At 41.4% G+C, this 24750-nt stretch overlaps 1 protein-coding gene across 3 annotated transcripts in view; it reads left to right on the top strand.

The window, feature by feature from the left end:
* Positions 1-318: 318 nt before the first annotated feature.
* amacr (alpha-methylacyl-CoA racemase) overlaps positions 319-24750 on the top strand; it is a 112175-nt gene continuing 87743 nt past the window's right edge. The window contains exons 1-2 of one of the 3 annotated variants that reach the window (XM_041198781.1): positions 326-466; positions 20836-20909. The gene's annotated coding sequence lies outside the window, so the exon portion shown is untranslated. Of the gene's footprint in view, positions 467-20835; positions 20910-22742; positions 22763-24750 lie in introns of those variants that run through there. The other 2 variants (XM_041198713.1, XM_041198867.1) reach the window with 2 other exon arrangements.

The raw sequence follows: 24750 nt of genomic DNA on the forward strand, positions 1-24750 counted from the left end.
GCACCAACTACACCTCCGCCCCATCTAGACCAGATTACCCCACCCACCTATCCCCATCTCCCTCTCTATTCTCCTCCCCCACCACTCTGCTCCTTCCCCTTCTTCCTTCTACTCTATCCCTCTTCCCCCGTGTCCCCACCTCCTCCTTCCACTCAGCGAACAAGAGGAGTCGTGGTGGCGCACAAGTGGGGAAATGAAGCGGGGCCTGACGCGGGCGCGCGCCTGGAGCGCGCGCACGCAAGGGGCGGGGGCGGGGGCGCGGGCGCCTGGCGCGCTCGCAAGGGGGAGGGGGCCTGACGCGGGCGTGCGTGCGTCTTGGGCACGCAAGAGGGCGAAGGCGGGGTCACCGCCGTCTATGGGCCTTCTGTGGTCATTGATGTGAGTGCACACGCCTGTCCTGGTCTCTTGGAAGCTTGAATAACCTGGTCCCTGACCCGGGAGCCTGCGCTGCGAGCTTAAATTGAGGGTGAGTGAGTGAATATTCCCGGCAGGATGATGGTCGACATGGTGAATGTTCAATGCCGGAAATGTGATGGGCCGCACTGTTTGCTGTGAATATCAGCAATCTAACTATAGATTGTACAGCAGTATCATCACGAATCCAGGTTCATAGCCTCCCAAAAGAAGAGGAAGTTTTCCACACGGTGCAAAATATTTAAATTATTAACTGTACTCCGCACCCCCCCCCCCCCCCCGATCTTTCTCTTCTCGAGATTTAACAAATTGTGTTTCCAGATTGAAAAGGGAACTGTTCAGCTGCTCTTAGTGCTGTCATCACATACTTAAGACGTCAATTATAAACTATAAAACCGACTGTTCACCCAGAGGCATTTCTATATAGGGGACCCTGTCATAAAGCTGCATCTGCATAATTTGTAAGCCACTCAGGAAATATTAGCCAAACGGTAAATATTTACCTTTTCCATAGAACCATAGAACACTACACAGAAAACAGGCCATTCGGCCCTTCTAGTCTGTGCTGAAATATTATTCCGCTAGTCCCATTGACTGGCACCTAGTCCATAACCCTCCAGACCTCTCCCATCCATGTATCTATCTAATTTATTCTTAAAACTTAAGAGTGAGCCTGCACTTACCATGTCAGATGGTAGCTCGTTCCACACTCACCACTGTCTGAGTGAAGAAGTTCCCCCTAATGTTCCCCCTAAACCTTTCCGCTTTCACCCTAAAGCCATGTCCTCTCGTGTTTATTTCTCCTAATCTAAGTGGAAAGAGCCTACTCGCATTTACTCTGTCTATACCCCTCATAATTTTGTAAACTTCTATCATATCTCCCCTCATTCTTCTACGCTCCAAGGAATAAAGTCCTAACCTGTTTAATTTTTCCCTGTAACTCAACTCCTTAAGACCCGGCAACATCCTAGTAAATCTTCTCTGCACTCTCTCAATCTTACTGATATCCTTCCTGTAGTTAGGCGACCAGAACTGCACACAATACTCCAAAGTTGGCCTCAAAAATGTCTTATACAACCTCACCATAACATCCCAACTCCTATACTCAATACTTTGATTTATGAAGGCCAGTATGCCAAAAGCTTTCTTTACAACCTTGTCTATGTGTGACGCCACTTTCAGGGAACTATGTATCTGAACTCTCAGATCCCTTTGTTCCTCCGCACTCCTCAGTGCCCTGCCATTTACTGTGTATGTCCTACCTTGGTTTGACCTTCCAAAATGTAACACCTCACACTTTTCTGCATTAAGTTCTATTTTCTGGCCCATTTTTCCAGTTGGTCCAGATCTCTCTGCAAGCTTTGAAAGCCTTCCTCGCTGTCCACAATGCCTCCAATCTTAGTGTCATCAGCAAACTTGCTGATCCAATTCATCACATTATCATTCAAATCATTGATATAGACAACAAACAACAATGGTCCCAGCACAAATCCCTGAGGCACACCACTAGTCACAGACCTCCAGTCTGAGAAGCAATCATCCACTACCACTCCCTGTCTTCTCCCACACAACCAATTTCGAATCCAGTTTACAACCTCTCCATGGATACCAAGTGTCTGAACCTTCTGAACTAACCTCCCATGTGGGGAGCTTGTCAAAGGCCTTACTAAAGTCCGTAAGAAAATTGTTTGGGAATTTATCATTGATATCAGAGGGTGATTAATTTGGCTGACTGGACATAAACCAGTCAGTAGTACATTCACAATTATCCAAACCAAACTCTACACACAAACTGAAGAATATTTTTAAAAATACACAATTGAATGAGCGAGTTAACTTATGATTTCCATGGTACTCAAATTTGTAGTCTGAAAAATACAGGAAGGTTTTTTTTCTGAAAGCCCCAGGGATAAATTGCTAACATTAAAGGTCTGCACTATCAAAAAGGAGAGAAATTTGGGTATTTTGTCATGGAAAGGTAAATTCAGGTGGTTGCCTTATTTCATATAAGATAGTAAAGGAAAAGGTAAATCTAGGATATTATTTTAAGTTAAATGAGTACAAAAGGCAATGGTGCAGTGGTATTGTCACTGGGCTGTTATTCTAGCGACCCAAGGTAATGCTCTGGGGACCCAGGTTCGAATCCTACCACAACAGCAGTGAAATTTGAATTCAATAAAAATCTAGAATTGAAAGTCTGATGATGACCATGAAACCATTGCTGATTGTTGTAAAAACCCATCTGGCTCACTAGTGTCCTTTAGGGAAGGAAATCTGCTGGCCTACGTGTAACTCCAGACTCATGGCAATGTGGTTGGCTCTTAAAATTTTCTTTGAACAAAGGTAATTAGGGATGGGCAATAATGCTGGCTAGCCCATAAACCAATATAAAAAAGAGGGACGTCGATTTAAACCAGTAGCAGGTCAGAGATTGGAATATGAGGGCAGGTTCTGTGTAGTTTCGTCTGGGAAATTTCTTTGAATCTGAAATGTTACATCTTTGGAGGTTTTGAGTGCTGTTGTAGTCACAGTGTGGTCACAATGGACCAAAATAGCCTCCTTCTGCGCTACAAAAAAAATCTCCAAAGATGTAACATTTCAGATTCAAAGAAACTTCCCAGACGAAATTACACAGAACCTGCCCAGGGACTTCCCTGCCCTTTTTCCTGCAAATATTTTTTCTTCAGATATGCCTTTTTGAAAGGCACAATTGAATCTGCTTTAGGCAGTGTTCCAGATTCTAACCGCTCGCTGCGTGAAATAAATTTTTTTCCTCAGATTGCCTTGAGTTCTTTTGGCAGCCACCTTATATCAATATCCTCTGGTTCTCAGCCCTTCCGCTAATGTGAACGGTTTCTCTCATCCATTTTGTCCGGATTTGAATTTCGCTATCAAATCTCCTCGAATTCTTTAAAGAGAACAGCCCCAGCTTCTCCAGTCTATCCACATAACTGAAGTCTCTGAACCCACTCTTGTAAATCTATTCCACACCTTCTCACATCCTTCACATCCTTCCTAAAATATGGTGCCCAGAATTGCTAACAATACTCCAGAATGAGTGCTTTATAAATGCTCACCATAACCTCCTTCCTTTTGTACTCCATGCCTCTTTTTATAAACCCCAGAATCCTGTAAGCCTTTTTAATCACTTTCTCAACCTTTCTTGCCACCTTCAATGATTTGTGCACATGACCTTCCCAGCTCATCTGCACCTCCTACAGAATTGTAGTCATTACTTGTTATTGCCCACCTTGTTCTTCCTACCAAAATGTATCACTTCACACTTATCTGCATTAAATTCCATTGGCCATCTGTCTGTCCATTTCACCAACCTGTCTATATCCTCTTGAAGTCCATCACTATACACCTTACAGTTCACAATACTTTCAGGTTTTGTATCATCTGCACATTTTGAGATTGTGACTTTCTCGCCCAAGTCTAGGTCATTCATACAGTTCAAGGAAAGCAGGGGTCTGAAAACTGACAATTAGGGAATTCCACCATATACCTTCCTCCAATCCAACAAAACAACGATTTACCACTACTTACTTTCTGCTTCCCAGATAATTTTATGTTGTTTAGCTTCTCGGACCACTGCTGATAAGTGAGTCCTTGCTTTTCTATTACTCAGAGAGCTGTTACCTGCCAAAGATCGAGATAAATTTTAGGAAACTCGGGGATCAAATTGAAAACTCTCAAACTGTCCTTCAGTCATAACACATAATACTTAGGGTGGCAGTGATGAATAGTAAGTCTAGCCTGTTCGGCTGCAATTGCCAAAATGGCATTAACCATGCCTTCTCAAGTAGTGTAATGATACCATGATGGGATGCATGCACTTAGCATGCAACATCTGACTGGAATACTTAGTGACAGGAATAGTAAGGAAGAGCTTGCATTCATTTTATGTCTTCAGCATGTTCCAAGCCATTTAATTACTTTGAAAGTATAGTTAGTGTTTTTCTTTAGACAAACATGGCAACCGATGCGTACTTGGCAAGATAAATTACCATTCAATGTGTTGTGTTGAAAGATAAATGTTGACAAGAACACTAAGCAAACAACCCTCCCCAAATGATGTAGCTTGAAATTTGGCTCCACCTCCTTGCCTTGGTGTTATGATCCCAGCCGACGTTACTAATAGACAAGCCTGATCATAGGCTGGAAGCTGGCTTGATAGATCCTGACTTTTATTTGTTTGTGACAGTTGCCACTCCAAACAGAAGCTATGGATTTTTCCTCAACTACTTCCAGATGCTTGTCACACCATGAGCCAACCAGTCTCACCGAAGTCCATCTTTCACACGAGGGTTTCCAGTCTCCACTCTCCAAGACCTCGCTTTGGAATCTTCTCCCAAACCAAAGCTTTCTCTCAGATACCTTTTGCAAGGGTTCGCCTCCAGAGTTGCGAACCCTCCTTCCGATGCTCCTCTCCCCTGGATCACCACAAGCATTCAACCTTTCTTCCACACACTCTCTCTCACCGACTCAACCATCAACAGTACACCGCTGCATCACCTGCCCATAGCAAACAGTTACAGACCTTCAGTTGTTCCTTTGGATCTTCTGACTTCTCACAAGCCTTTATCTCTTTAAGCTTGAAGCTTGGAGCCTTTCTCTGCTCCTCACTCTTAACTTCACTTAACAGGACCTTTTTTAGGTTTCCGTCCTTCTTTTAACTAGAAGGTCTTCTTGGGACTTTCTCGTGTTCCGCTTCCCTGGATGTTGGGGACTTCCTTTTTTAGCTTGGGACTCGCTATCTTTCCCCTTTGCTCCAGTTTCTCCTGGCAGCTGTCTTCAAAATCAACTCAAAAACTGGTATTTCTTTAGTTTGTCTGTGTATTGGGTGGGCCAGCCTCTCTGGCCCCCTGGTGCTAGGCAACAGCACAGTTTTTTTTCTACTCTTTTGTTTGCTTAGCTTAGAGTGGTAGAACTCAGTAGAAATGCAGGCACCTTTTAAAGTGAAACTAAAACTCAACTTGACCTTTTTTAACACACACATACAGAAATACAAATCAAACATAAACTTTAAAGCTAAAACGCATTCCTAACATACACAAATACAAATATAACTTACTTAAACTATCTCCATTTCCTAACACTCGGCTAAAGTGCTGAACTATGAGGTGGTGTGGAATGGCACAGACTATCATTGTTTTTGCAGAGGTCTTATGGAGCACCTTCTCCACTTAATCATTAATAGAGAACTGTGTGTTGGGCTGCTTTGTCAACTACCCGCAGACTCATGCCTGAGGTTTTAGTTCTGTTTCCTTTCACTTTTGCCTGCCTGTTTTTGGTCTCTCAACCTTTAATCTTAAGGCTTTAAGGCTGATAATAGGTTGAAATGCCTTTTGGAACAATTAAAAAAATGGCAAAATTTGTCATTGGTACCAAACTTTGTGGTGTGACAGTGAGGATAATATCAACTTCAAGAAGACATAGACTAGCAGAATAAGCAGACAAATGGCAGGTGGAAGTTATTAGAAGTGTGAGGTGATGCAGTTTGGCAGAAGGAATAGGGAGAGACAATATATACTCAGTGACACAGTTCTAAAGAAGTGTGCAGGGATGGAGGATCTGTGAGTTCGTGTTTATGGATCTTTGAATGTGGCAGGATAAATTAAGAGAGTGGTTAGCAAAGCATATGGGATTCTGGGCTTCATAACTAGAGGCATCAAATACAAGAGCAGGGAAGTTATGCTGATCCTTTCCATCTGCCACTTGTCTGCCTATTCTGCTAGCCTTTCTATGTCTTTTTGCAGTTGATTGATATCATCCTCACTGTCACACCACCAAGTTTGGTATCATTGACAAATTTTGAAATTTTACTCTGTATTTCAATATCCAAGACATTTATATTAGTGCGAGCAGTGATTCTTAGGAAACACCACCATCTACTATCCTTCAGTCTGAAAGACAACCATTTTCCACAACTTGCTTTTTCTGAACTTAAGCTACTTTTCCATTACACCTAGAGTATTGCGCCCAGTTCTGTACAAATCATGAAGATTTACAGCATGGAAAGAGGCTCTTCAGCCCATCATGTCCACACGAGTCACCAAGTAGCTACCCAGCCTGAACCCACTTTTCAGCTCTTATTCTGTAGCTTATTCCATAGAGGTTACAGCACTTCAAGTGTGTCTCCAAGTATTTTTAAATGTTATGTGAGTTTCTGCCTCCACCGTTATTTGGGAAAGATTTGAGGGTCCTTGAGGGGTGCAGAGGAGATTTACCAGAATGGTTCCAGAATTAAGGAAATTTACAGTGCAAGGTTAGATTGAAGAAGGTGGAATTGCCTTCTTTGGAACAAAGGAGGTTGAGAGAAGATCTGATAGAGGTGTGCGAGATTGTGACAGGTTTGGATAAGGTAGACAAAGTAAATGATGGTGCAAGAACAAGGAAACATGGGTTTTGGGCAAGAGATACAGGCGGGATGTGAGGAAGAATTCTTTTATGCCATGATTGTATTGAATGGTGGAACAGGCTCAAGGGACCTAACAGTCTACTGCTGATCCTATTTTTTATGTTCTTACGTAGCAAATGGTAATGACCTGGAACCCTCTGCCTATTGAGGATGTTGGAAGCAGAGATGATCAAAGATTTGGAAAGGATTTTGATCTTTCAATTTCTGTTTAGAATTGTATATTTGTATGCGTCAAATCCTTCCTGGCTTGACTGTTCTGAATTTTGATATATTTCTTTATCCTATCTCTTAACTTGTCATTAAAAAAGAGGATAAAGTTGATGATTGAATTTATTTCAATAAAGTAGTATGGTTGATTCAGGTCCAGCTATATTATTGGAGCTATGAAGTGCCTTCCTAGTTTTTCTGGCATCCTTCCATCTACAAAAGGTGATTGACACATAGCAAACTAATCCACTTCAGGTGGTGTGTCTTCATATGGTGCACCTTTGCTAATGGCTGAAGAGGCCGATACTTGAGAGGCATCACGTCTTCTTAGTTTAAAGTGTAATTTTAAAATGACTGGATAGCAAAATAAGTGACTGGAAGGAATAGTATTCATCCCCCAGTGCTTGGCACTGTCATGTTAAGTTAGCTTGGTAGACATTAATATTGGATTCAAAGTTCCCAATTGACAAAATGTTGAAGGATTTTGAAGTTTGGCTAGTTAGCTTTTACTTCATTACAGCGGCAGTTTACCAATATATCTTTGCTGGTCTGATCGGGTTTTCCATAGAAAAGAGCTCTAACTTCAGACAAGCTATTGTATTTGAAAATTCTGCTATAGAAGTTTAAGCATTAAGGACTAGCATAACCTACTCAATGACCCCTTCTTATTTCACCTCTCATTTGGATGACATGTTAAACTGGAGCCCCATTGTTCTCACAAGTGAGCGTAACAGATCCCATGGTACTATTTTGAAGATGAGTGGGGGTATTCTTCCCAGTGTTATGGCTACCTCAATAGATGTCACAAAAAAATTATCTAGCCATTATCACATTTAAGTTTGCTATGCACAAATTGACTGCCTTGTTTTCTATATTACATAAGTGACTGCACTTCAACAGTACTTCATTGCCTTATACAGTGCTTTGGGACATCCTGAGATCATGAAAGTTTTATATAAATGCAAGTATTTTTATATTTATGTTCATAACAGTGATGCAAAACTGGTAGGAGTTACTTAAACCCCTTCTGATAACAGTGGTATACTAGGGGATATATAATTACACAAATCAGCAAAACGTAGCAAAAACAAAATGCACATTATTAGCAAACTTAATTTTGACATTGATGGAGAAGCAGAATAGCTCAAATCGTAAAGTTAATTTCTAGAATGTATTCTAGAACAGTATATTTGAGAACCAGAAATGGAGCAACAATCTAATGGCAAGGAAACATTTTGTGATGTTGAAAATTTGATGCTGGGGCAAGTCCCAAAGTGACATTTTAAATTTAAGAATGAAAACCTTCTAATCGATGAGAAATGAAAGGGTTAAGTTATGAAGACAAGTTGCTTAGACATTTTCAAAAACCTGGAATATAGAAGATTAAGGGACAATCTTATTGAGGTGCTTAAGCCGATTAAAGGATTTAGTTGGGTAGACAGAGCAAAACTATTTCCTTTGGTGAAGAAATTCAGAAAAAATGGGGAGGATAACCTTCAACTTAGAGCTGGGCCACTCAAAGATGATACTGGAAGCACTTTAACATAGAAACATAAAAACTAGGAGCCTGCTCCGCCATTCATTATGATCATGGCTGATCATCCATCTCAATAGCCTTTCTCTCCATATCCTTTGATGTCTTTCGCTCCAAGAGCTATATCTAACTCCTTCTTGAAAACATACAATGTTTTGGTCTCAACTACGTTCTGTGGTAACGAATTCCACAGGCTCACCACTCTCTGGGTGAAGAAATTTCTCTTCATCTCAGTCCTAAATGGTCTACCCCAAATCCTCAGACTGTGACCCCTGGTTCTGGACCCACCCACCATCAGGAACATCCTTCCTGCATCTACCCTGTCTAGTCCTGTTAGAATTTTATAGGTTTCTATGAGATCCCCCCTCATTCTTCTGAACTTCAGCGAATATAATCCTAATCGACTCAATCTCTCCTCCTATGTCAGTCCAGCCATCCCAGGAATCAGTCGGGTAAACCTTCGCTGCACTCCCTCTACAGCAAGTACATCCTTCCTCAGATAAGGACACCAAAACTGCACACAATATTCCAGGTGTGGACTCACCAAGGCCCTGTACAATTGCAGCAAGACATCCCTGTTCCTGTACTCGAATCATCTGGCTATGAAGGCCAACATACCATTTGCCTTCTTTACTGCCTGCTGCACTGGCATGCTTACCTTCAGTGACTGGTGTACGAGGACACCAAGGTCTTGTTGCACATTCCCCTCTCTCAATTTATAGCCATTCAGATAATAGTCTCCCGTCCTGTTTTTGCTACCAAAATGGATGTACTCACATTTATACACATAATACTGCATCTGTCATGCATTTGCCCACTCACTCAGCTTGTCCAAATCACACTGAAGCATCTCTGCATCCTCCTCACAGCTCACCATCCCACCCAGCTTTGTGTCATCTGCAAATTTTGAGATATTACATTTAATTCCCTCATCTAAATCATTAATATATGTTGTGATTAACTGGGGTCCCAGCAATGATCCATGCCGTACCCCACTAGTCACTGCCTGCCATTCGGAAAAAGACCCATTAACCCTACTCTTTGTTTCTTGTCTGCCAACCAGTTTTCTATCCATCGCAATAAACTACTCCCAATCCCATGTGATTTAATTTTACACACCAATCTCTTATGTGGGACTTTGTCAAAAGCCTTCTGAAAGTCCAAATAAACCACATCCACTGGCTCCCCTCATCAACTCTACTCGTTACATCCTCGAAAAATTCCAGTAGATTTGTCAAGCATGATTTCCCTTTCATAAATCCATGCTAACTCTGTCTGATTCTGCCACTGTTTTCCACGTGCTCAGCTATTAAATCTTTTTTAATGGACTCTAGAATTTTCCCCACTACCGACGTCAGGCTGACTGGTCTATAACTCCATTTTCTCTCTGCCTCCCTTTTTAAATAATGGGGTTACATTAGCTACCCTCCAATCTATAGGAACTGTCCCAGAGTCTATAGAATTTCAGAAGATGACCACCAATGCATCCACTATTTCTAGGGCCACTTCCTTAAGTACTCTGGGATGTAGATTATCAGGCCCCAGGGATTTATCGGCCTTCAATTCTATCAATTTCCCCAACACCATTTCGCCACTAACACTGACTTCTTTCAGTTACTCCTTCTCACTGTGTTCCCCAACATTTCTGGTATGTTACTAGTGTTCTCCTTTGTGAAAATGAACCAAAGTATGTATTTAGTTGGTCCCCATTATAACTTCCCCTGTCTTTGATTGTAAGAGACCTACATTTGTCTTCACCAATCTTTTTCTCTTCAAATACCTATTGAAACTTTTACAGTCAGTTTTTATTTTCTCTGCAAGCTTACTCTTGTACTTTATTTTCCCCTTTTGTATGCCTCTTCCTTGGATCTAATACTATCTCTAATTTCCCTTGTAAGCCATGGTTTGGCCACCTTTCCTGTTTTACTTTTGTGCCAGCAGTTTTTCTCACACAAGCAGTTGTGGAAATCCAGAACGCTCTTTCCCAAAAAGTTGTTGAGGCTAGGTCAATTGAAAATTTCAAACTGATATTGATAGATTTTTGTTAGGCAAGTTTATTAAGAGTTACAGAACAGGGATGGGTAGCTGGAATTAAGATGGAAATCAGCCATGACCTAACTAAATGAAACAGACTCGAGGGATAAATTGATCTGCTGTTGCAATGTTTCAGTGATCCAGTAGTCTAAAAACCTGAATTGTAAAGGAAAAATGGTTGAGGTAATAAAGCCTTTACATGTTCTTAAACTAAATATGGCGATCAATTATTGAATAAGACCTACTAATTTATCAATGCTAAATGTTTTGTGAAAGAGTGTCACTGAGTGTACATCATGATCAGCAGAGTTAGATAATGGCTGATTTCCATCTTAACTGTGCTCAACCACAGCTAGGACATACAAAGGCAGAGTGGGAATGGATGACCACCAGAGTATTGAAGCGAAACAGGCAGGTAGTGCAGGAATCCCCTGAAGCTATTTCACTCTCTAACCTCTTTTCCATTTTGGATACTGGTGAACGAGATGGTTCCTCAGAGGACTGTAGCAAGAGCCAGGTTTGTGGCACCAAGGGTGGCTGCACAGGAGGGTAGGAAGAAGAGTGGAATGCTATCGTGGTAAGGGATTCCATAGTTAGAGGAGCGGACAAGCGTTTCTGCGGCCGTAGACATGACTCCAGTAGGCTATGTTGCCTCCCTGGTCAAGGATATCACAGAGCGGCTACAGGACACACTTTTGGGGGAGAGCGAGCAGCCTGACCTCGTGGTCCAAATTGGGACTAATGACATAGGCAGGGAAAGAGACGAGGTCCTGAAAGCAGATTTTAGGGAGTTAGGAAGTAATTGAAAAGCAGGACCTTAAGAGCAGTAATCTCAGGATTACTCCCAGTGCCTTTGTGCTAGTGAACATAAGAAAAGGAAGATTCAGCAGTTCAATACATGGCTGGAGAAATGGAGTAAGAGGGAGGGCTTTAGATTTCTGAGGCATTGGGACCAGTTCTGAAGCAGGCAAGAAAGACTGTTTACACCTTAACAGGACTGGAACTAATGTCTTCACTGGAAGGTTTGCTAGTACTATTGGGAAGGGTTTAAACTAGATTGGCAGGGGAGCCGAAACTTGAGGGAAATTTAGAGGGGAGAGGGAAGAAAAACTGACAATGGGAAATAGAAAAGTATTAACTGATAAGGAGGATATATCAAAGATTAGTATTAAGGTAAATAGAATACCTGGAGAGCTTGATAGAAATGGAGTTGGCTATAGTAAGTCATTAGATGGGGCCAGAGCAAGGGGGAAAGTTAAAAAGCAAAAGACAGGGGAGTGGGATTAGGTAGATTGCTCTTTCAGCGAGCCAGTACAGACTCTATGGGCTGAATGGCCTCCTTCTGCACTGTAAAGGTTCTGTGATCTGTTGTGGATCTTGATGTTGATGCACAAAGGGAAGAGTCTCATTTTTTTTGTATCTGAATGAAGGCCCCTCAGATAATACAGCATTCTGCACTGAAATGTCATGGTAGATTTGGTATGGATTTCATGGACTGGGGCTTGAACATATATCTTTATGGCTCTATCATTGAGTTAAGCTGCCACAGAAAACAAAAATCAACATCCTGTCCTCTGCCCGACCATTTTCAATTGCATCATCAATGACCTTCCCTCCATCATAAAGTCAGAAGTGGGGATGTTCGCTGATGATTGCACAATGTTCAGCATCATTTGCGACTCCTCAGATACTCGAGCAGTCCATGTCCAAATGCAGCAAGACCTGGACAATATCCTGGCTTGGGCTGAGAAGTAGCAAGTAACATTTGCGCCACATAAGTGTCAGGCAATGACCATCTCCAACGAGAGAGAATCCAAACATCGGCCTTCGATGTTCAATGGCATTACCATCGCCGAATCCCCCAATATCAACAAACTGGGGGTTACCATTGACCAAAAACTGAACTGGACTAGCCATATAGATACTGTGGCTACAAGAGCAGGTCAGAGGCTAGGAATCATGCAATGAGTAACTCATCTCCTGACTCCCCAAAGCCTGTCCACCATCTGCAAGGCACAAGTCAGGAGTGTGATGGAATACTCCCCACTTGCCTGGATGAGTGCAGCTCCCACAAGCCCCAAGAAGCTTGACACCATCCAGGACAAAGTAGCCCGCTTGATTGACACCACATCTGCAAAATTCACTCCCTCCACCGCTGACGCACAATAGCAGCAGTGTGTACCATCTACAAAATGCACTGGAGGAATTCACCAAGGCTTCTTAGACAGCACCTTCCAAACCCACAACCTCTACCATCTAGAAGAATAAGGGTAGCAGATAGATGTGAATACCACCACCCAGAAGTTCCCCTCCAAGCCAGTTACCATCCTGACTTGGAAATATATTGCCATTGCTTCACTGTCACTGGGTGAAAATCCTGGAACTCCCTTCCTAACAGCACTGTGGGTGTACCTACACCACATGGACTTCCATGGTTCAAGAGACAGTTCACCACCACCTTCTCAAGGGCAGCTAGGAATGGGCAATAAATGGTGGCCCAGCCAGCGAAGCCCACATTTTGTGAATGAATAAAAAAAAAATCTATAATCTCTTCTTACAACTTAAGTGTCTGATATTAGTTATTAGTCAAGTAGCCCTTTGCCATACCTTTCCAATGCCATATTGCCATTATAACGTGGCGACTGGACAACAGTAATCAATTTGGACACAAAACACTCCCAGGCTTGGTATTACATTGTATGATTTGTCTTCTACATTCAATGATTTGTCTCCTATTCCATGTGTTATAAACAACTGTTCATCAGTGCCCTCAAGTCCTCTAATTTTAGTTTCAGTCGGGACCACAGTGATCCTTAAGTTTGTTTCTGCCAACACTGATGGCTGCAAAGCTGTTTACTTATTTGAACAAGTGGTTTGCACATTTGCTTTAATCCGTTATTCTCCTGCTATCTCGGTTTGGTTAGCCCTATTAAGGCACTAGCATTCCTGTTTTTGCCAGCTTTGATTAGGAGTCTGCAACTAAAGGATTAAGAACGTAAGAAATAGGAGCAGGGGTAGGCCATTTGGCCCCTCAAGCCTGCCCCGCCATTCAGTAAGGCCATGGCTGATCTGCCCTCGCCTCAACTCCTCTTTCGTGCCAGCTTGTCATAGCCCTCAACTCACTAATATTTTAAATATCTGCCTACCTTCTCATTAAATACTTTCAGTGATCTAGTCTCCACAACTCTCTGGGGTGGAGAATTCCAGACATTCACTATCCTGTGAGAGAAAAAATTCTTTTGCATCTCAGTTTTAAATGAGTGCCCCTTTATTCTGTAACTATTTCCCTCAAGATTCCCTCCTAGTGGAAACATCATTTCAACATCTACTCTGTCAAGCCCCCTCAGAATCTTGTATGTTTCAATAAGATCACCCCTCATTCTTCTAAACTCTAAAGAATAAAGGCTTAACCTGTTTGGCTGTTCTTGATAAGGCAGCCCCATCATCCCACAAAGCAGCCTAGTGAATCTCTTTTGAACTGCCTCTAATGCCAGTGTATCCTTTCTTAAATAAGGGGACCAAAACTCTACATTCCAGGTGCAGTCTCACCTATACCCTGTACAGTTGTAACAAGACTTCCCTATTTTTAATCTCCAACCCCCTAGGAATACAGGCCAAATTTCCATTTGCCTTTTTAATTACTTGCTGTACCTGCATGCTAACATTTTGTGTTGTCTGCACAAGAGCACCCAGATCCCTCTGTGCCGCACATTTTTGGAGTCTCTCCCCATTTAAATAATAGTCTGCCTTTTGATTCTTCCTACCAAAGTGCATGACCTCAAACTTTCCTACATTAAACTCCATCTGCCAAGTTTTTGCCCACTCACTCAACCTCTTTTTATCCCCTTTCAGATTCCTTACGTCCTCATCACACCAAGCCCTCCTACTTCTGTATCATCAGCAAATTTGGATACATTAGACTCTGCCCCCTCCTCCGAGTCATTAATTTGGATAGTAAATAATTGAGACCCTAGGGCTGATCCTTGTGGCACTCCACTAGTTACGTCTTTCCAACCTGAAAAAGACACATTAATCTTGACTCTTTATCTTCTGTGTATTAACCAATCCTCACTCCATGCTAATACCTTACCCCCAATTCCGTGAGCTCCTATCTTGTGCAATAACCTTTTATCTGCAACTTACTAAATGCCTTCTGGAAATCCAAATACACCCCATCCACTAGTTCCCCTATATCAACTCTGCTTGTTATATCCTCACTCTAGCAAATTTGTCAAACATGATTTCCCTTTCGCAAAACCATATCGACTATTTGATTGCATTAAGCTTTTCTAAATGTCCTGCTATTTCTTCCTTAATAATGGACTCTAACATTTTCCCAACGACGCATGTTAGGCTGATTGCCCTATAGTTTCCTGCTTTTTGTCTCCCTCCCTTCTTGAACAGGGGTGTCATGTTAGCAGTTTTCCAATCCTCTGGGACTCTCCCAGAATCCAATGAGCTCTGGAATATTTTGAACAATGCCTCCACTGTCTCTGCAGCCACTTCCTTTAAAATCCTTAGGTGCAGGCCATCGGGTTCTGGCAACTTGTCTGCCTTTAGTCCCATTAGTTTCTGAAATACTTTGTGCCTCGTGATAGAGATTGTTACAAGATCTTCCTTCGCATTAGCTCCTTGCTTATCTGACATCTTTGGGATGTTTATAGCATCCTCCACCGTGAGGACTGATGCAAAATATAGGTTTGAATTATTTGTCATTTCCCTGTTCCCCATTATCAGTTGCATCCTCCAAGGGTCCCGTGCTCACTTTAGCCACTCTCTTTTTAGATACCCATTGAAGCTCTTGCTATTTGTTTTTAAATTTCTTGCCAATTTACTTTCATAAACAACTTTCTCCTTCTTTATTAACTTTTTGTCATCTGTTGCTGGCTTCTAAAAAATTCCCAATCCTCTGGCCTACCACTTGTTTTCACCACTTTGTATGTCTTAATTTTTGATTGGATACTCTCCTTGACCACCTTTCTTAACCATGGATGGTTCATCCTTCTCATCGAGTTCTTTTTTTTGACTGGGATAAATTTTTGCTAAGCGTTGTGAAATATCTGCTTAAATGTCTGCCAATGCTCATCCACTGACCTTCCCCTTAGTCTATTTTCCCAGCCCGCTTAAGACAACTCTTTCCTCATACCACTGTAATTGCCCTTATTTAAGTTGAGTAATCTGGTTGGGGACCCAAGTTGCTTGCCCTCAAACTGAATTTGAAATTCTACCATGTTGTGATCGCTACCCCCTAGAGGATACTTCCCTAGAGGATCCTTAACTATGAGATCTCTTATTAATACCACCTCATTACATATTATTAGATCTAAAATAGCGTGTTGCCGGGTAGGTTCTGCAACATATTGCTCAAAGAAACAATCCCTGATGCGTTCCACAAATTTGTCTTCCGTGTTACCCCTGCCAATCTGATTTGTCCAGTCAATATGCAGATTAAAATCATCCATTGACAATTGTAACTTCCTTCTTACACGTCTTCATTATTTCCCGATTTATACTTTGTCCTACAGTGAGGCAATTCTTCGGGGCTCTATAGGTGACCCCTACCTGTAACTTCTTCCCCTTTCTATTCCTTATTTCAAGCCAAACTGATTCCACTTAACGATCTATTGCACTTATATTACTACTCTCCACCGCATTGATACCTTCCTTTATTAACAAAGCTATCCCAGCTCCTTTTCCTTTTTCACTGTTTTTCCAGAACGTTGAATACCCTTGAACATTGAGTCCCCAGTCTTAATCTCCCTGCAACCACGTCCCTAATAGTTATCAAGTCATATTCATTTATTTCTATTTGTGCTGTCAACTCATCTATCTTGTTACAAGTGCTGTGTGCATTCAGATAAAGAGCCTTAAGCTTTGACTTTTTACCATTATTACTCATTCTGGTTCGGATTTCTGCTACATTCTTCTGCTTATATTTTCTGCCCTTTCCTATCACACTTTGATTATTGTTTGCCTCTTCACTACCCTGCACCCCTGCTCTCTTGTTTCTTTTTGATTTTTTAAACTTCCCTTCAATTGAACCCTCCCCCCAACTAATTAGTTTAAAGTCCTATCTACAACCCTAGTTATATAATTTGCCAGAACACTGGTACCAGGACTGTTCAAATGAAGCCTGTCCCAACGGAACAGCTCCCTCTTTCCCCAGTACTGGTACCAGTGCCTATGAATCGGAACCCATTTCTCCCACACCAATCTTTGAGCCATGCATTTACCTCTCTAATCTTATTGACCCTATCCAATTTGCACATGGCTCAGGTAGTAATCTGGGAATATTACCTTTGTGGTCTTGCTTTTTAATTTAGCCCCAAGTTGCTCATAGTCCCTTGGCAGAACCTCTTTCCTACTCCTATCAATGTCATTGGTACCTACGTGGACCAGGACAACTGGATCCTTCCCCTCCCACTCCAAGTTCCTCTCCATGCCAGAAGAGATGTCCTTAACCTTGGCAACAGGTAGGCAACACAGCCTTTGGGACTCTGTCTTTGCTGCAGAGAACAGTATCTAATCCCTAATATTACTACATTTCTCTTTTCTCCCCATACTTGAATGGCGCTCTGTACCATGGTGCTGTGGTCAGTTCACATATCCTCCCTGAAGTCTGTGCTCCCGTCCACACTGGGGGCAAGAACCTCTTACCCATTGGACAGGGGCACTGGCTGAGGCTCCTCCAAAGCTAAACTTTGGATCCTCATACCTGCCTCACACACAGTCACACCCTCCTGTCCCTGACCACAGTCCAAATTTGATATAATTAATCTAAGGGGTGTGAAACACAGTGTCCAGGTAACTTTCCCACTCCCTGATGTGTCGCAGTGCCCACAGCTCGGACTCCAGCTCATCAACTCTGAGCTGAAGTTCTTCAAGCAGCCAACACTTGCTGCTGATGTGGTTACTGTGGATTACACCGGCATCCACCAGCTCCCACATACTACAGCTGCAACACATCGCCTGCCCAGCCATCTCTATTCTATTTAATTAATTAATTTGGATGTTAAATATTTTAAAAGTTATTTTCTTAACTGTACTCTTCAGCTGTAATAATGTCTCCTGATTTAAACCACTTGGTCAATCAAAAGAGACAGGGCTTTTTTTTCACTCTTTTCAGCTCACAGTAATCACATTAATGAAGGTGCTTTCAATCCCATTAAATTCAACAGGAATATTGACGGCTAAATTCATAAAACGCATTAACTTGCTTTCTGGTGTGGATCTGACTTCCAGACTCACCTTTTCTATCAGATGCTGATTTACATGCAGTGTATTTGCAACATTTTCTTATTCCATTTAAGATTTCCTTATTTTTTTTCTTCTATTTATCTAGTTATTCAGTATTATTACTGAAACAGTGAAATTACAGGAGATGGCAAAAGGGGTGGTCAACTGTCCTATCTAATGAGAGATGTGCACCTCAACTTTCACCAGGCAATTTTATCAAAGGGCATTATCACTGCAGCTATCAGATCTTGTTTAGGTTGTGCTGAGGGAACTTTACAGTCTTGAGTTAGAATAATATTTCAGCTTTCTACTTTGGTTTGGGACGAACGCCAGACCCAGTTATTGTGCTTGTTTCTCTTCAGTCCTCTCAGTCATAGGATCCGTAAAAATATCAGATGGCGGTGGATGAGTATTGATGATGTTGCATTATTGATAAAATTATTATAAAATGGATTTAAACAAGTTGTAAAATATGTGTAGCTGGAAGATGAAATGAGATTATCAACAAAGGTAAAATAGCAGTGAGGAGTGACAAAAATTGATCAGGCTGTTAGAGTTAAAGCTTAGTAACGGGGTTGTAAAATAAATAATTGAATTGTAAAAATACTATAATTAGATGATAAATCATTGAAATTGGATACAGTAAAATTTTAAATTTGATAAGAGAAAATTGGTTTGGGACAAAGTAATTGATTATATATTAATAATATATAATAGTGTGAGCAAATGATTAGAGAATCTCTGGATCATTAAGGGACTGCAGGAGGCGTAGTATGACCCTAGTGTGAGCATTTACTATCCCAAAAGTGAATGATGGCCTTAATGTTGAGAGGACTAGAATACAAGGGTGTACAAGGCAGGTATGGTGCAGGAGGGAGGGCTTCAGGTTCATGGACATTCTGACTCATTCTGGGGCAGGAGGCACCCATTAAAAGGGAAGGGTTAAATCTCAACAGGATTGAGACTGTGGCAAATGGTACAGATACCTTGTTTGTCAACACTGGTTTTCATGTATTCAAAGAGGTTTGGTCCTATGATATTTTATCACATGACATTAAATCACATGGCACCATTATCCTTGCAACCAGCTGCAATAAAGCAATGGGTTCTGAATGACACTGGGGTGTAAAGATCAATTAAAATGTCAAGTCTTGTTCAGTAATGGGTAGGTAGACAGGCAATTAGTTGTAGTGCACGAGGGACCGTAGGCATGGTTATTTAGCTTGAGGGGCACTATGCATCAAGAATGGGGCAAGTAAGGAAGCAGGTCCCAAGTCTACCTCAGCTGGAATGGGATATGAAAACATGCTGTTGACATTATTCTGAACCACATGCTAGCCATCTAGCCAACTAAACAACCCTCCGTAATGAGTAACTGACATTTAAATGGTGGACAAAGTAATTACTGCTGAACAACCTTTCTGCCCTAGAAAATCTAATTTTATGAATATGAAGTTGCAGTCCCTCAGAATAATATTTAAGTCTGCAATTAAGCTGCATGTTGCCTGGCCTGTTGCTGAATGCTACAAATCCCCCACAGATGGTGCCAAATTGAATGTGATGTCAGTGCACTGAATCTTTGTGGGTAACTTTTTCTAAGGTTACTGTGTGTGCTGTCCCTTCACGACTTACTGTAATACCCACACCATTATATTTACCCCTTTTTAAAAAGCTCATTTTTTTTTCCTTTCATAGCAGCTGCATTTTTCAAAGTTGAGTCCCTTTTTGGCTAGAACAGTATATTTATTCCCTATCGGGAAATAAACCAATGAGCGTTATTTGCAACAGGAGTGGTGGTATTATTAAAGAAGTAGGGAGGAGGGGTGGCGGGAAGTCAAGTAACCCTGAAGTACCCCTATCAAATACAAATCCAACTTGTGTTCTTGATTAACGTGTCCCATTTTATACACACATACCAAGTGTAAGCAGTCATAGATACTGTAGCTGACTGCTTAGATGGGCAATAACAGCAAAGTTTTTGGAAAGATGAAAAGTGGATCTGCACTCATCCATAACAATAGCCATCTGAGAGTTGGGATTAAAAATACATTTTCAGATTATTGGGAAGTGACAGGTGATATACCCTAGGTGATGTATCCTGGGGATCAGCAGCGGGGCCCCAGATTTTCGATTTATGTATGTGTGGTCTAGATTTAGAAATTAGGTGAGTATATTAAACATATGATATGTGATTAAATATGTGGAAGCTGTAGTCAGTTGTGAAGAAAGAAATAGAAAATTTCCAAAGGACATTAGCAGATTGCACTGGGGCTCAGTTAGCTCACTTGGCTGGATGGCTAACGAGTGGTTCAGAATAACACCAACAACGCAGGTTCGATTCCTAACTGAGGTAGGACATTCCAGATGAGGTGGACATGGGACCCCTGCCTCTTCGCCCTGCCCTGAGAGTAGAAGGCAATGGCAAACAACCATTGACAAAAACTGCCAAGAAAATGACTCAGTATGAAGCAATAGCGGATAATGAGCCAAGGACCTGTCTTTGGCGGAGCACACATTAATGAATGGATGATTAACAGATTAAGATGGAACAATGCCAAATGCAGGTCAAGCTAAAAAAGTGTTAGGCGATATAATAATGGTAAGTAGGAGTATAACAGTGGAAAACATTTGAAATGAACTAAGTGATTTCCAGGTAAACAAACTATTTAAAGATGCCTCATAGGTCCAAAAACTGATCAATGGGCTGCTAAACTTCATCAGGAGGTATAAAATATAAGATCAGTAAAATTTTATTTGAAGTTTAATTAAATGCAGCCAAATTTACAAAAGATTATACAATCAGCTGTCAGTATCTGAAAGAGAGTATAAACTATCAGTTGGAATCTATCTTCTAACTTTTCTCCTTGAATTCTGTTGAATGATCTCAGAATCATAGAATGGTTACAAACAGTCGTTTGGTAGTATAGAACTTGAGTATTGCCTAAAAAAGACATTTTCTCAAAGCTTTTTGTCTTGCACTCATCAGGACAATTCACAAGAATACCAGTGTCATGGAAACAACAACTTTATACTGTGTAAGAAGAGAATGCTGATTGGTTGGTGAGTGGACTCTGGTAGAGGCATTGCCATGGAGAATGCATTATTTAATGGTGATTGAGGGTTAATTGCCAAGCATTGTTTGAAATTTAAACCAGGCAGCCTGATGCTGATTGGTCAAGATATTGCTCTGAGGAATGTGCCAATAATTGGCTTTCACTTTTTTTTTTAGCTGGAACAGGCACAATGCGTATACATGTTCTTTCTGTCGATAAAGCACAGTTCCCTGGGTATTAATGTATGTAGCTTCCAGTACATGCAAGTGTAATACACTCCAAGCCCAGCTGACAATCTTAAATTAGTCATCAGCACAATTCTTAGCACACAGAGGATTACTTATTAAATGTTCACAGAATCATATCTAATGTTGTACACTGTTTTTTAAGTTGTGCAAATACAGGCTGGTTGGGATAAAAATAAAAACAAAAAACTGCAGATGCTGGAAATCCAAAACAAAAACAGAATTACTTGGAAAAACTCAGCAGGTCTGACAGCATCGGCGGAGAAGAAAAGAATTGACGTTTCAAGTCCTCATGACCCTTCAACAGAACTCTCTGCTGAAGGGTCATGAGGACTCGAAAGGTCAACTCTTTTCTTCTCAGCCAATGCTGCCAGACCTGCTGAGTTTTTACAGGCTGGTTGGGTATGGTCTGTACCTTGCACATTGCAAACAGCAGAAGGAACATGCTGTTTGATACGATCTGCTAGTCTTTAGGATGTATGACCTATACACCTATCATCACACTGGTATTGAAATTCATATACTACATTAATCATTTGTGTTATAGGCAGAACATCATTTTGGCTTGGCAGCAGCATCTGTTAGTGGTGAATATCACTCATGCTACTGCATAATAGCAGTGTGAAACGGCTAGCGTCATCTGTTGCTCAAATTTTTCTAATACCTTTCCCTTCCAGGGTAATCTGAGGTAGACTGGGCACTTTTCAGGGCCGAAAGTGATGGCTTTAGGCCCATTCATGAGCTTGCACGATAGCGCAAAGTAATCTGATCAGGATAGCCATTATCCCACAGGATATCTTTGCACCCTATTTCAGCATCCAGCTTGCATGGTGAGCAAATGGATTGGGCCCTATTTACAAGGTTGCTGATAAGACCAATCTTTTAGCATGTGGAATTGTAAGAATCCCAACGTGTGTACTGACCAGTGAAGGTAGGCTTGTGGTAGACCATGGTAGAGACTCCCAGCAAATTTTTCAACTGGTACATCAAGGAAAGGAAGTTCATTTGACTGCTCCATTTCAATTGTGAATTTGAGCGCAGGATGGAGCCCATTAAGACAGGTAAGGAAATTCTTATGTGCAGCTACAGATTTAAATATAGCAAACGTGTTATCCACATATTGGAAATTTGAAAGGGTTAGGAGGTTAGGTGATATCCCATGGAACCCAACAAAGATGTTTGCGAGAGCTGGGCCTAGAGGCAATCCCATGGCAACACCATCTATTTAGGCGTACATGCTCAACTCAACTGCGCGAGTTGCTGAATTCATAAGCTTAATGAATACTGATTCACACTGTCTGCAGACAAAAAAAAACGTGCATACATTGTGCCTGGTTCAGCTAAACAAAATAAGTGACAGCCGTTTGCTGACTCATCCCTCAAGGGCAATGCCTTGACCAATCAGGGTCAAGCTGCCAGGTTTAAATGTCAAACAATGCTTGGCAGTTAACTGTCAGTGGCCATCAGTGGTGATTTCTCCATCGCAACACCATTTGCCAACCAATCAGCACTCCCTTCACATACAGTATAAATTGTTGCTTTCCAATTTATGTTGGTATTCTTGTGCGTGTCCTGATAAGTACAAGACAAAAGGCTTGGACATGTCTCTTTTTCAGTAATATTATACTTCATATACATATAGGGTTTATATTTCTAAGCTGAATTACAGGCATGCATCCCTGGAAAAATTAAGATTATTGACACTTTGGCACTTTTTCCAGCATTTTAATTGATGTATAGATGTGTAATCAGGGGATTAAGTAGCTTGGGAGACTGCAGCGCATTGCAAATTCTTCATCATTCATTAAAGAATAACATAGGACCATAGGGTTTCGAAGCAGGAGTAGGCTATTCAGTCCTTTGACAATTTAGATGTTATCATGTTTTCTCATGATCTGCATGCACTAAACAAACTTACCATCACACTTATTTTTATTAATCTATTTACTATTGACACAGTTCCAACATCTGATACATTGGTCATTTCAAGGCCATAATTATCATTTATATTCAGAGGATCACTGATTACTGTAATAAGTGTCTTCACTAAACCTCATCAAGCCACCAACTTTCACTGAACAAAGATTTACTAATAGCTACAATCTGATTGCATCAGATGTGCATAAAAGTGGATTCGAATCTATTTCAATTATAGCCTAAAAGCAGCAAGGTTGAACAGGGTGAGGTTCTCTTCTTTAAAAAGATGAGTGAGGGGGTAACCAAATTGAGGCATTTAAGATTAAGAAAGGCTTTGGTGGGTTAGATTATTTTTATTCTTTCATGGGATGTGGATGTCACTGGCTCTACCAGCTTCTGTTGCCCATTCCAAAGCAGCCTCTGAGAAGGTGGTGGTGAGCCACTGCCTTGAACCACTGCAGTCCATCTGGTGCGGGTACTCCCAGAGTGCTATTAGGAAGAGTATTCTAGGATGTAGAGAGGCCATTACAGGGGAGACTGAAACTAGGGCTATAAATGTAAGGTAGTCGCTAAGAAACCCAGTAGACGATTTACGATATATACTTATTTTTATTACTCTAGTGTTATTAGAATATGGAACTGTTTACCACATGGTGTAATTGAAGAGAATAATATAGATGCATTTAAGGGCAAGCTAGATAAGTACATGAGGGAGAAAGGAAACAAAGGTTATGTTGATACAGTTGGATGAAGAGGGGTAGAAGGAGGCTCTTGTGGAGCATCAAAAACTGCATGGACCAGTTGTGTTGAGTTATCTGTTTCTGTGCTGCAAATTCTATGACCCAAATCTTCCATTCAGGGTCGGAACCTCTATTTCCAACCCTGATCGGACAAAAAAAATACACATACCTTCCTCTGATTTTTCAGGGCAATCTTCCCTGGGAGCTAGGTCGGGTCGGGGGGTAGTTGGGGTGCCTGGGGGAGGCAGTCACAGGATAAGAGGCAGATAAAGGATAAGAGCTTAAAGGAAAAATTTGAAAATTCCTGTTGTTTAGTTCCTAACTTCATGATGTCCCAAAGCACTTTACAATCATTGAAGCTGTTCTGAAGTGTAGTCACTGTTTTAATTTAGGAAAACACAACAGCCAATTAGTGCACAGCAAGCTCCTAAAAACAACAATGCGATAATGATCAGATAATCTACTTTCTATGATGTTGGTTGAGGGATTAATATTGACCAGGACATTAGGGATAATACTCCTGCTGGTCTTCAAATATTCCGAGGGTGACAGGGCCTTAGTTTAACATCTCTCTGGTGGGGGGAATCTGGGGTGGTCAGTGAGAGTGATTTGGGGGAGTGGGTAGGGTCAATTCAGTAGGTGTTAGATTAGGTTTTAATGTCTGTCTAACATTTTCTGAGTAACTATCCAGATGACTAAGCCAGAACTGTCTGAAGTCTCTGACTGTAACTCAGGGTTGGAGATTATTTTGGAAGGTCCTGGTGACCATGGGAATTGCCCTTCAGAAGCTCAAACTTCCTGGGCAATTCTCACTGAGTTATTGTATTAGGTCTTCCAAGGTGTCCTGTGGACTATCTGGAGACCAGAAGATTTGGACCTATATTTTCTAATCTGTGCGCTGCTTCATATGGGAGAATATCCGCCATCAAACTGGATTTGAAGCTAT

Source organism: Carcharodon carcharias, chromosome 1 (genome assembly GCF_017639515.1).
Source record: "Carcharodon carcharias isolate sCarCar2 chromosome 1, sCarCar2.pri, whole genome shotgun sequence".
Classification (NCBI taxonomy): Eukaryota; Metazoa; Chordata; class Chondrichthyes; order Lamniformes; family Lamnidae; genus Carcharodon; species Carcharodon carcharias.